This window comes from Saccopteryx leptura, chromosome 1 (assembly GCF_036850995.1).
Source record: "Saccopteryx leptura isolate mSacLep1 chromosome 1, mSacLep1_pri_phased_curated, whole genome shotgun sequence".
In the NCBI taxonomy this organism is placed as follows: Eukaryota; Metazoa; Chordata; class Mammalia; order Chiroptera; family Emballonuridae; genus Saccopteryx; species Saccopteryx leptura.
In genome coordinates this window covers 314,447,163-314,460,265 of record NC_089503.1, presented here as the reverse complement: position 1 = coordinate 314,460,265, position 13,103 = coordinate 314,447,163, and the positions used below count along the sequence as shown (strand labels likewise).

Sequence of the window (13,103 nt, the reverse complement as noted above, 5' to 3'; positions counted from 1 at the left end):
CAAAGTATCCCCCTCTATTAAAGTATTGATCACAAAAAAATGTTAAAAGACAAGCCAACCTCAGATGGCTCAAGGAAAGGATAGATTGAAGGTTCAGCTCTATCCCCACTCCATGCCTTCTTGGCTGTGTGACCTGAGGTAGGTGATCCAGCCTCTCTGAGCCTCAGATTTGTCATCTATAAAATGGTCAAAGTAATATGTCCTTCCTAAGCTTGTATAGGAATTAAATGGATATAAACACTGTCAAATCCTGTTAGAAGTTAAGGGGTCAATCAAAGGAATGGTGTAAAACCAGTAGCCAGGGCCACTATCACAGCAGCCTGGCCCATGAAGGTTCGCATTGGATTCGGACAGTCAGTAAAGAAACAACGGAGTCAAGAACTGATGGGCCATTACCCTTTAATTCTAGCTTGCACCCAGCAGGCAAGTAAAAACACACACTGGGCTCCAAAACCCACTCACATTCAGTGCTCATAAAGCTACTGATTCATCCGAGTTTCCTAGAATCAAAGGTTTCTAGCTCACCAGACTTATTCACCTCTGTTCCCCATCTCCTTCCTTCTCCCTGCACAAACTGCCCAAACTGGCTTCTCTCTCAGCACTCTGCCATCTTGGCTGCTTCTCCTGGCCTCTTCCACGTGGCCTTTTTCTGCTCTCTGCTGTGATCTCTCTGCTCTCTCATGCTAATCTCAGGAACCAAGAGCGCAAGCTCCCGTTCTGCCCCCATTTTATAGTGTAGAAATCAAAACCTTTAATCCAATATACAAAATAGGGAAGTCTCTAATACAAAGTCACTTATCTGAGGCATGATGGGATTGTACCAACCCACATCAAAAAGGGTGGGAAAGGCTTAATCCCAAAACCAAACCCCAGGCTACAAGGATTCTGCCTGCCCATAGCCCACCCCCAACACACAATATCACCTGGGTAACGGCCTCCACGTGGGCAGCGCCATCTTTAACAAAGTGAGCATAATATATTTTCTCTGCCCAACAAATGGGGAGGACATTCTGAGGCTGAGGACCAGCAGAGGAGAATGGAGAAGCAGGAAGGAAAGAATGTGCCCTCTTGGTTGGATTGAACCTGTGAATCCTGGGCTGAAAGGCAGGAGTGAGGGCTGCAGAACGTAGAGGTAGGAAGGTCCAGGAAGGTGGGCTTTGAAGAGCAGTGTAAAGGCGCTGGACCTCATCCTCAGCCCTGGGGGCCTTGGGAAGTTCAGAAAGAAAAATTATACCAGATATCCTAGAAGCAGGAGACTGATGAGGAGCTGCTGGGGGCAGGTACAGAGCTGGCCAGGTAGAAGCCCTTCCAGGGGTTTGGTTCAGTGAAAGAAGAGAGGATTGGAGGCAAGGGCATTTGTTTTCTTGCCCAAAGGTGAGGTGATAGCCTTGGGTATCTTCATTATCGAGGTCAGGAGGCAAAAGATTCACTAAGCATCATGGGAAATTCCCTAATGCAGTTGAGAATGGGGGAAGAGCTCCATCCTAGGGAAGAGGATCTGAAGAAAGAAACCAGAATCATCTTCTTTTTTTTTTTTTAGAATCATTTTCATTTTTCCTGAAGAAAGACTAACTTCTACCCCTCCTTCCTGGGCCCCTGCTCATCCCGGGACCTTGCTACTCAACAAGTGGTTCTGGGGCCACCAGCAGCAGCAGTGCCTAGGAGCCTCTTAGAAATGCAGAATCAGCCTGACCAGGCGGTGGCACAGTGGATAAGCGTCAGACTGGGATGCGGAAGGACCCAGATTCGAGACCCTGAGGTCGCCAGCTTGAGCGTGGGCTCATCTGGTTTGAGCAAAAGCTCACCAGCTTAGACCCAAGGTCGCTGGCTCGAGCAAGGGGTTACTCAGTCTGCTGAAGGCCTATGGTCAAGGCACATATGAGAAAGCAATCAATGAACAACTAAGATGTCGCAATGCGCAACGAAAAACTAATGGTTGATGCTTCTCATCTCTCCGTTCCTGTCTGTCTGTCCCTGTCTCTGACTCTCTCTCTGTCTCTGTGAAAAAAAAAAAGAAGAAGAAAAAAACGAAATGCAGATTCACAGGTCCCAGTCCACCTGTTGCTTCAGATGTGCATTTTAACCAGTCCCTGGAAATGGTGTGCACAGGGAAGCTTGAGAAGTGCCGGCTTAAGCTCTGTGTAGCAGGCAGGCCCTTGCCCATCTTGTATTCCTAGGATTTCAAACATGTGAGTGCACAAAGGACTGAGGGATGGATTGACAGTTGGCTGAGGGTTGCTGTAAGGAGGAAGGAAAGGACAAGACACGTTGGAGAAAGAGAAAGGAGGTGAAATCAGCAGGACTTCCTGGTTGGTTGGGTAAGAGTGTGGGGGAGATGAGGTCCCAATATGGTTGATGCCATCTTTGCAAGAGGTTGAAATGGGCACCTGCAGCTCCTGGAGAACTGGACGAGGGCTCAGCTTTGGAAGGAGGCCCCATGTTCCTGAGACCACCTGGGCAAGGCAAGGGGAGGGGGTCCTGGAAAAGAATCTAGAGATACCAGTCTGGGGGTGGGGGAGATTGCTTGAGAATCAGGAGTCCTCCGGAGGATGACCAGTCAGATGGGCTGGAAGTCAAGGGCACAGAGAGTTCATGGTCAACTGTCAAATACTACCAGGAAGCCAGAGTCACCCACTGCATTTTCAGATGGAGCTGTTGCTATCAGCTCCTGGTCCCTAGAGGCAGCCACAACTATGTGAACTTCCTTAAAGTTCTCCTAGCTCATAAATGAAACTTAAATCCAGTTTTTCTTGAGTACTCCAACTTTGAGCACAAGCTGGATTAAGTAAATTCTTTTCAATGATTTAAACTGCAATTACGGATTTCTTAATGGCTGATCCAAGAACAAGACTGTCATAACATTTATTCTTAAAACTCTTCTAAAATGTCAAGGCTGGGGGGAGGGGAAGGAGAGGGGGGAGGAGGAGGAAAGGCATTCATTTCTGCATCATTTTCAGCCTTGCTTTTATTTCTTCTCAGGAATTTTGCTGTACTTGTTTTGGTTTCTCCCTGGGGCTTTTGTGATGGAATTTGGATACCTTCTCTTGTTTGTGATAAATAATCTCCCAAGACAAGCTGAGGTCACTGGATCTGGATGTTTGACCTTCATCCTAGGCTGGGACACAGGGCTTGGCTGCCTCTCCCAAGGCGACACTTGACTAGTTAATCATTTCGGACATTCTCTGTTGAATCTTCCTTCTCCTGGACAGCCAAGGGTGACCCCCATGCCGTTGACCTGAGGGAGCCTTGCTGACCCACTGCCAGTGGCCATGAGTCTGTCCTTCTTTCCCTTGATACAGTTCCTGCCCCTGCCCCATGGGCACCTAGAGGGCCTAGGTATCTAGTTCATGGCTGTAAATTTATGCTTTTCTGATTACACAGGTAAAGCAAACATTCCTCTCTAATTTGTGAACAATAATAAAATAAATAAAGCACACATTAAGCTCAATTAAAATTCAAACAAGTCATATGACAGTCATCTTACTTATATTATAAGTCTCTTTGAGTACTTTATGTTAACTTTTCCCTTCTGAGTTTCATTATAGCCCGGATAGCTTGGTTGGTTAGACTAGAGCATCGTCCTGAAGCACAGAGGTTGCCAGTTTGATTTATTATTATTTTTTTTTTTTATTTATTTATTTTTAGAGAGGAGAGACAGAGAGAGACAGAGAGGGAGAGAGAGGAGAGAGAGACAGAGAGAGAGAAGGGGGGAGGAGCAGGAAGCATCAACTCCCATATGTGCCTTGACCAGACAAGCCCAGGGTTTCGAACTGGCGACCTCAGCATTTCCAGGTCGACGCTTTATCCACTGCGCCACCACAGGTCAGGCTGAGGTTGCCAGTTTGATCCCCAGTCAGGGCACATACAGGAACAGACCAATATTATTCTCTCTCTCTCCCTCTCCCTCATTAAAATCAATAAAAAAAGAAACAAACTAAAAAAGAGGTTCATTATAGCCATAACCTTTCACAGAGTGAATTTACTCAAATTAACTGCAATTATTTCAATTATTATTTATTTATTTAATTTTTTTTTGGCAGAGACAGAGAGAGTCAGAGAGAGGGACAGATAGGGACAGACAGACAGGAAGGGAGAGAGATGAGAAACATCAATTCTTCGTTGTGGCTCCTTTTTAGTTGTTCATTGATTGCTTTCTCATATGTGCCTTGACCGGGGGGTGGGGGGAGGAGGCTACAGAAGACCAAGTGACCCCTTGATCAAGCCAGCTTGGGCTTAAGCCGGTGAGCCTTGCTCAAACCAGATGAGCCCGCACTCAAGCTGGTGACCTCAGGGTTTCGAACCTGGGTCCTCCACATCCCAGTCTGACGCTCTATCCACGGCGCCACCGCCTGGTCAGGCTATTTCAATTATTTTTGATGCTCATATTATTATAGCTTGGCTAGCATTGGGGAAAACGATTATTTCACTGTCTCTCTTCTTCTCTCCTAAAATTGCTGAAGATGTTCTTCTTGGCCACAACAGGGCATTCTGGACCATTCTAATTTTCTTTTTATGCTCCAAGGAATCCTAGTCTCCTTCAGTGGAGAAGATTTTAGAGACCAAAGTCTGGGCGCTGGGATGTTTGTGAGACTTGGGGTTGGGAGAGCTGTAGTTACTGTGACTTTTGGGCTACTCTTGCCAGAAACAAAGCCAGAAATATCTCTATAGTCATAGTTTACAGTAAATTCTGTTTGCAGTTCTGTTAACAATATTGTCATCAATCCTATATTGACAGGATTTTGCCACCACTAGCAGGTCAGTGTGGCACTGACAAGACCCCATCCTCTGTAGGGGACAGGAAGTAGATGAGAACAGGCAAGGGGAACCAGGAAGGGAAGGTGACTCCTTATAGGCCCCTGACTGTTGGAAAGAGAAAATTGGAGGTCATGGGGTAGGGGGTGCTTTGATTTTTATTTTCTTGTCTTGTTTATTAAAAAAAAAAAAAAGATATTATTTATTGATTTTAGAGAGAGGAGAGAGAGGAAGGCGGGGATAGGAGAGAGAAGCATCAACTCATAGTAGCTGCTTCTAGTATGTGCCTTGACTGATCAAGCTCAGGGTTTTGAACCATGACCTCAGCATTCCAGGTCAAGGTTTTATCCACTGCACCACCACAGGCCAGGCCTGTCTTGTTTATTAAGATGGGGGAGGCTCCACTGGCTTATGGGTAGAGCAGAAAGTGCCAGGAGTTGAAAAGTGAATCAGTTAGGGTTCTTCTATGTCCCAGGAAAAAAGAATCTAGCTGATCTGGTTAAACTAGACTGTATAGTGGGAAGCCCGAGGGCTGAGCAGTGTGTCCTGCAGGCCGAGGCTCCTGGAGATGCCTAGCTTCCCTGTGTGTGTCCCAAGGGTGCCCTGTTCTGAGATGGACCGTCCCCTTATGGGGGTTGCAATATACCATGGAGCTCTAGTGTACACACTCCCCACTCCTGGTCCACCCAGAACCAAGCAGGAGAAAGATATATCTCTCTCCCAGACCTCTGCAGAGGACCCAGGTGACCAGGTTCTATGTCCCTGGCAGCACTTCACAGATGGGTAAACTGAAGCCAGAGCAGGGCCTCTTCCTCCATGTCCTTATCACCAACTCCCTGACAGCTAGGCCAGGTCAGACAAGAAGAGATTTGGCCTCAGAGTCTGCTGAGGGTTTGGGGTCAGGCAAACTCAAATTCCAATCTCTGCCAACCTCACTATGGCCTAGGAGCTTGGGCAACTCCCCATCTCGGCCTCAGTCTCTTCATCTGTAAAATAGGGTGATGACAGCATAACCACAGAGCAGTCCTATGTGATCCATAAACTGCTGGAGGTAGTCTCCCTTGGGAGAGCCAGGAAGAGTTTGTGGGGCTGGGTGCAGCCTGAGAGATGGCTCCCAGAAGAAAAACATTTCTATCTCAATTCTCTTTTAATGCCTCTGCTGAGGTCTGGGGCAAGTATTCACTAGGTGCTGACCTTGAATGCCTCTTACACCACTTTGTGAATCTCATTTTATAACAAGGAGGGGGCAGGAGGGGGCTCAACCCTCAGATAGGCAATGGGTCCCCTGAGCCTAACAGCCTAACAGCATTGCTTTATTCTCTCTCTCTCTCTCTCTCTCTCTCTTTGTTAAGTGAGAGGCAGAAAGACAGACTCTCACATACGCCCTGACCAGGATCCATCCAGCAAGCCCCCTACAAAGTAGTGCTCTACCCATCTGGGTTGCTGTTCCATTGCTTGGCAACCGAGCTATTTCAGCAGCTGAGGCGAGGCCATGGAGCCATCCTCAGCACCTGGGGCAACCTGCTCGAACCATTCAAGCCATAGCTGTGGAGGGGAAGGGGGGGGAAGGGAGGGGTGGAAAAGCAGATGGTCACTTCTCCTGTGTGCCCTGACCAGGAATCGAACCAGGAATTTCCACACGTTGGGCCAACACTCTACCACTGAGCCAACTGACCAGGCCTGCTCAATTCTCATTTGCACTGTTGCCTTCTAGTCTAGGTTGGTGGGAGTGGTGTTATCTCTAGGGCAGTCATACAAAGTTTCCTTTTCAAATACATTTATTGGGATGAAAAAGCCAATATAAAGAAAAGGTATTGTGAATATGACTAATGGTGAAAGGATGCAGGTTTCTTCATGTCACATATGTTTGTTGAGTGTCCAGCTACTCTGTTCCAGACACTGTTCTAGGAGGGAGAGACAGCAATAATTAGGTCAGCAGGAACCCCTGCCCTGTGGAGCTCACTTTCTAGTGCAGAGACTAGCAATAAAATAAATGCATGGTTGAACATGACCAGGTGGTGGCGCAGTGGATAGAGAGTTGACCTGGGACGCTGAGGACCCAGATTCAAAACCCCAAGGAGGCCAGCTTGAGTGCAGGTTCATCAGTCTTGAGCACAGGCTCATCAGTTTGAGTGGTTGCTGGCTTGAGGCCAAAGGTTGCTGGCGTGAAGTCCAAAGGTCGCTGGCTTGAATCAGGTTGCTGGCTTGAGCAAGTGGTCACTGAACAATAAAGTGCTGCAACTACGGCTGAATGTTTTTCATCTCTGTAAAGCCAGTAGCCACAGCCACCATCACGCAGCCTGGCTCATGCAGGTTCGCATTTGATTCGGATAGTTGGTAATGAAACAATGGAGCCAAGAACTGGTGGGCCATTAGCTTTAATCCTAGCTTGCACCCGGTAGGCAAGTAAAAACACACACTGGGCTACAAAACCCACTCATTCAGTGCTCACAAAGCTACTGACTTATCTGAGTTTCCTAGAATCAAAGGTTTCTAGCTCACCAGCCTTATTCACCTCTGTTCCCCATGTCCTTCTCCCTGCACAAACTCTGCACAAACTGGCTTCTCCCTCAGCACTCCACTATCTTGGCTGCTTCTCCTGGCCTCCTCCACGTGGTCTTTTCTCTGCTCTCTACTCTAATGCTAATCTCAGGAATCAAGTGAGAGCAAGCTCCTGGTTTGCCCCCATTTTATAGTGTAGAAATCCAAACCTTTAATCCAATATACAAATAAGAAAGCCTCTGATACAAAGTCACTTATCTGAGGCATAATGGGATTCCTCATGAGAGTGCACCACCCCACATCATGCAATCAGTCAAGAGAGTGAGGGAAAGCTTAGTCTTAAAACTAAGCCTTAGGCTATAACGACTGGGCTTGCTTACAGCCTGTCCCCCACACCCAATGCAAACTATAAGCAAGCAAACATATATATCATATTTACAAACTTATTTGACCAACAATCTCTTTCCCTTCCTGTTATCTGTCACTGTCTGCCCCTCTCTCTCTAAAAAAAATAAAATAAATAAAAGAAAAAAGAAAAGGGAAAGAAGCAAGCAGCCCTGACAAATACTGCTGGAGGTATCAGTAAGAAAGTTGGAGACTTGGCATGGACCTAGTAACACGGACATCACTGGGGTCCTAAAAATGACAGATTTAGTGGATTAGTGTCAGGGAAGAGACAAGAGTTAGACTGGAGGTGTTGTAAGGGAGAATGTGAGGAGAGAGCCTACAGACAGAGTGAACAGGACTCTGGCAGCACTTGTGCCTAAAGGAGAAGGAGAAAGTGAGGCAGCAGTAGCTGGAGGGGCAAAGGGGTCATAAGAGGAGTTTTCTGTTTTCTTGTTTTAGTTTTAAGCTGGAAGAAGTAACAGCATGTGGACTGATGGGAATGTCAGGGGAGAAAGGGCAGAATTGCTGTGTCAGTGTTGGCTTGAAGGGAAAGATCTTGAGGACAAGTAGAGGAGGTGTGGGGTCAGTAGAGGAGGAGTGGGGTCCTGGTGGAAATTTTCTTCTGATCATTCATTCAAAGGATAATTATGGGGCACCTACTAAGTGCCAGCCAGTTTCCAGGGCTGGGATGGAGTGTCTCCATTTTCTCAGTGGCCTGGGCACCGTCATCAGCTGAGTGAGAGGATGGGCAGGGAGGAGTGAGGACAACACAGCAAGTGTTCAGTGGACTGGGAGCCGTATGCGTGTTGTTAGGCCCGAGAGCCTCTTCCATCCTTGTCAAGGGGAGTGCTAACCTTCTCTCCTTTCATACAACACTGGACTGGGAGCCAAGTGAGCAGAAAGGACCGGATAGCTTTAAGGATCCTGGGAAGCTGTGACGGGGTAATACACCAGTTGGTCCAGGCATTAGCTTGGGTCGCAGTTGGGGGACTGGGTGGAGGTTAATAAACACATTCTAGACGGTGGCATCAGGCAGGCCCAGGTTCAAATACTGATACTGCCCCCTTCTCAGTTGCATGCTGTTCAAGTTACTTAACGCTCTAAGCTTCAGTTTTTTCATCTGTTAAACGGGGAAGTGGGACTATATATCCACAGAACAGGTGTCAGGAAGACACAGGAGCGTTCCATACCTGCAGGCCTGCAGTCTGGTGACTGTCCAGCCCTGGAGCACACAGGGAGCTTTGAGGACCCCTGGGTCAGGGAAGCCGGGACCCAGCGGGGGGCGGTGGACTGGGCGGGGCGGCGCTGACCACGCCCCGGGACGGAGGCGCGGCGCTCCCGTAGTCTGGGCTTAGGGGCAACGTTTTCCGCCGCTCGCCGCCGCGGGAGCCAGAGGTACGGGAGGCACTCAGAGGGTGCACGGGTCTGGGTGCGCCCCGGCTGCGTGCGTTGGAGCACTTCACGGTGGGCCGGGGAGAGCTCGCCGCTGGCCAGGCCACCTGTTCCTGAGGGACATTTGAGTATGCACCGCCTGGGCGCGCCGGTCCCCGGCTGCCGCCTCCACCCCACTGCGCTCCTAAGTTGAGCGCGGCGACTGGACCTGGAGCCCCAGCCCTTCTGGGGAGGCGCGTCCCGCCCCGGATCCCTCAGAGCAGCCCTGCCCAGGGCGTGGGAGCGAGAAGCCCGTATCCTAGTGTGGACCCCAATCACCCCACACGGCGACCTTGGGTGAGTGGCGCCTCGGTGTCTGGTTGCGCGGGAAGTCTCCGGAGGCCCGCCCGCCCGGCGGTGCTCGCCCCTGGTCCCAGAGTGAGTGCGGCTGGGGACAGCGGCGGGGAGGGGCCGACTGGAGGGGAGACTGCCGGGGCGCGTGAGATGCTGAGGTTTGGACGGGCCGTGACGGGGACCGGCCCTCCAGGTGGAGGGAACGACCTGGGTAAGCTCTAGGAAGTTGGATCTGCATCCGCAGGTGACTCCCCACCTTCCGGCGTGCTTTTCTCCCTCCCTCGCCTCCAGATGGGAAAGATCGAGTTAGTTAGAAGCTATGATGTGCTTTGGGGAGGTCCAGTCTCAGAATCCACTCCTCTTCATTGCTAGGGTAGTGCTCTTGCCTCAGTTTCCTCATCTGACACCTAGAGGTGGAAGCTCCCACTATCTTGCCAGAATCTGCTGAGCCTCTGGCTCTGAGAGGGTTAAGAGATCTCCTTGCGCCAGCCCCTTTCTCAGGGATACCCATGGCCTCCCCTAGATGCTGAATGGTTGCTCTTTACCGGCTTCTTTGAGTCACTGAAAGGCATTTGTCCCTTCATTCATGAAATACCCTGGAGAACCTGGTGTGACCCTGTCTGGCTCTCCTCTCCTCGCCTCCATTTGCCCAAGGGCTTCCCCTTTGTCACCTTCTCCCAAAGAAGGGGGAGCCACCATGCCAAGGGTGACAAAGCAGGGCCCAGGTTGGCCCTGACTATATACCCCTCCATGCCAATGCCTGCATTCTATGTTCCCACAGCTGAGATTCCTTCCCGGGGGAGTCACCAGGTCAGGCCCAAATACAAAGGCAAAGAAAGGGAGGGTAGAGATGGAATCCAATCTGTTGTTCATTTTCCTCTTATGCCTGGGGTGCCTGTCCCTGCTTGTCTGCCAGGACAGCACAGCATTAGAAAACAAACTCCGAAGTGGAAAGACTTAAAAATATGTTTTGTTTCGAGTCTTCTTGCTGCTTAAGTTAGTGGGGTTGTTCTGTATGTGTGTGATGGACCCAGGCCCCTTGTGTGGCAGGGTTGGCAGAGTCCATTATTTTACTCTAACATCAGGAGGTTGTTGACCCACCACATCAGCCCCAGCCAGCAACTCCCAAACCCACCCTGCCATGGGAGGCCATGGGAGACCCGGGTGCAGATCTCCAAGCACCCAGGGCAGCAGGGGGTACCAGCCCCCCAAGGTCTGAGCCAGGACTGTTACAGGTGAAGTGAGGGAGACCCTCATTCTTTTTTTTTTTTAGATTTTATTTATTCATTTTTTTTTTTTTTTTTTTTAGAGAGGAGAGGGAGAGACAGAGAGAGAAAGAGGAGAGACAGAGAGAGAGAGAGAGAGAGAGAAGAGGGGGAGGAGCTGGAAGCATCAACTCCCATATGTGCCTTGACCAGGCAAGCCCAGGGTTTTGAACCGGCGACCTCAACATTTCCAGGTCGATGCTTTATCCACTGTGCCACCACAGGTCAGGCCCTTTTTTTTAAGAGAAAGAATTTACTAAGAGACAAGAGTGCAGCAAGTAAAGGAAAAATGTATTGGCTATGTAGGAAGAAAGAGAAAAGGGAACCTTGGAGACAGATTCAGGAGGTTAGCCCAGGACTAGCTGCCGTTGCCCACTGCTCCCCTGAGCAGTGGTTTTTATCCTTTTTACACGTGGGGACCAGTGAAAATAGGAGAATTATTTCGGGGACCGCTAAAGCAGAAATCACTCTGAGCATAAGCGAATTCAACTGAGATCACTGCGTCTATAGTCTTCATACAACATTAGACTCTTTCTGGATGAAATTTCTGGCAGACCAGCGGTTGAAAAACACTGTCTTAGAGCTTAGGAAAAAGAGAGAAAAGGAAAATGCCCCTGGGGTTAAGGTGAAGGGAGGAGGGAAGCACAAGCGTGCTCCTGGGAGGGAGACCCCTACAGGGTCCTTAGTCCTAAGGGCTTTTAAAGGCGGAGAATCTTAGGGGCGGTCCCAGGGAAGGATCTCAATAGAATATCAGCTTTCCAGGTGTGTGTTCTTTTAGGGTAGTGGTCTCCACTGATTGGTCAGTGCCAGGGCAGGTGGTCAGTAGTCAATGGGGCTGGTCCTGAGATCAGCTGTGGCTTCCCTTTGTCTGGTTTTGCTGCTTTTCTGGGCCTGGAGCTGAAACACATCTGAGACCTAGATGTTATCTCTAGGGGTTGATGCTTAAGCACTATTCTCTAGCCCACTTCTTTGTTCCTCCTGTGAGGGGGTCTAAAACCACATGATTAATGATATGCCAGCAACAATGGAGAAGTCTGGGGAGGGTCTGAATCCCAAGACTAGCAATATGAAATCAGGGGATCTAAGCCAGTGGTCCTCAACCTTTTTTGGGCCATGGACCAGTTTAATGTCAGAAAATATTTTCACGGACCAGCCTTTAGGATGGGACGGATAAATGTATCACGTGACCGAGACAAGCATCAGGATTGAGTCTTGGACGGATGTAACAGAGGGAATCTGGTCATTTTTAAAAAATAAAACATTGTTCAGACTTAAATATAAATAAAATGGAAATAATGTAAGTTATTTATTCTTTCTCTGCGAACCGGCAGCAAATGGCCCACGGACTGGTACTGGTCCGCGGTCCGGGGCTTGGGGACCACTGATCTAAACCACATGGCCAGCTAAGGGAGGAAGAAAAAGGTCACCCTGGAGGCGATGTCCTTGTTTTTCCAGTTTGGCCAATTGCTCGGCACTAGGGCTTTCAGCCCTGATGACCCTCTGTGCCTGGCCTATAGTCCTTGCTCTGCTCATGTCTGTCTAACTGCTGACCACAGGACCAGGGCACAGTGAGATGAGGTGGCTGCCTGGAACACTTGTGGCCAAACTGGAAGAAGGAGTGGATGAGAAAAGTTTGCGTAAAGTATGGAAGCAGCCCTACCCCGCCCCAAGTTCCCCTTCCCCCTCAGCGGCTGCCTCTCCTGGTTCTCTCTCCTGAGGGTGGGGTGGATGGCTGCACCTTAGACCTGGCCACCCAAGCTCTACCCCACTATGCTCTCTTGAATGCACTTCCTGGTAATAGTTGTGACCTCCAGGTGTTGTCTCACTGGGAGGAAGGAACCTTGCCTGAGCCCAATGTGTTCATTAAATGTTGCTTGAAGGACTTAACTGAAAAGAGAATATTCTAAATTTGAATCACTTGGAGATAATGATTGTTAAAATTTGCCCTTTTTGCCAGACTTTTAAAACACTTAAAAAAAATATATTTTTTTTATATCTTGGCTATATAAATAAATGTTCCAAATTCCTCACCCCCCTCAACATTGTTTTTTTATTTTTCTTTTTTTTAATTTTTAAAATTTTTATTTTTGTTACAGAGAGAGAGAAAGAGAGAGGAATAGATAGGGACAGACAGACAGGAAGGGAAAGAGATGAGAAGCATCAATTCTTTGTTGTGGCACCTTAGTTGTTCATTAATTGCTTTCTCATATATGCCTTGACCGGGGGCTATAGCAGACTGAATGACCCCTTGCTCAAGCCAGGGACCTCAGCGTTTTGAACCTGAATCTTCCACATCCAGTCCGACACTATCCCAGGCGTGGCCAACAGTTTTTGACCCGGGCCAGATTAGAAAGAAAACTTTTTTCACAGGCCAGACTAAATATTAAAATTTTAAAATGTTTAATACAAAAAACAATTCGTTTAAGTAAACAAAATTTTATTATGTAATTTGTTTATGAATAAATGTAAGTA

The 13,103-nt window shown here is 48.6% G+C and overlaps 1 protein-coding gene and 1 non-coding gene across 2 annotated transcripts in view; one reads left to right on the top strand and one right to left on the bottom strand.

The window, feature by feature from the left end:
* Positions 1–8,393: 8,393 nt before the first annotated feature.
* LOC136389958 (U6atac minor spliceosomal RNA) lies at positions 8,394–8,517 on the bottom strand. The gene has a single exon (XR_010748500.1). It is a non-coding gene; the product is annotated as a U6atac minor spliceosomal RNA (small nuclear RNA).
* Positions 8,518–8,963: 446 nt separating this feature from the next.
* The window catches only part of A4GALT (alpha 1,4-galactosyltransferase (P1PK blood group)), a 30,082-nt gene continuing 25,942 nt past the window's right edge, over positions 8,964–13,103 (top strand). Inside the window, exon 1 of the mRNA XM_066358580.1 lies at positions 8,964–9,369. The gene's annotated coding sequence lies outside the window, so the exon portion shown is untranslated. The remainder of the gene's footprint in view (positions 9,370–13,103) is intronic.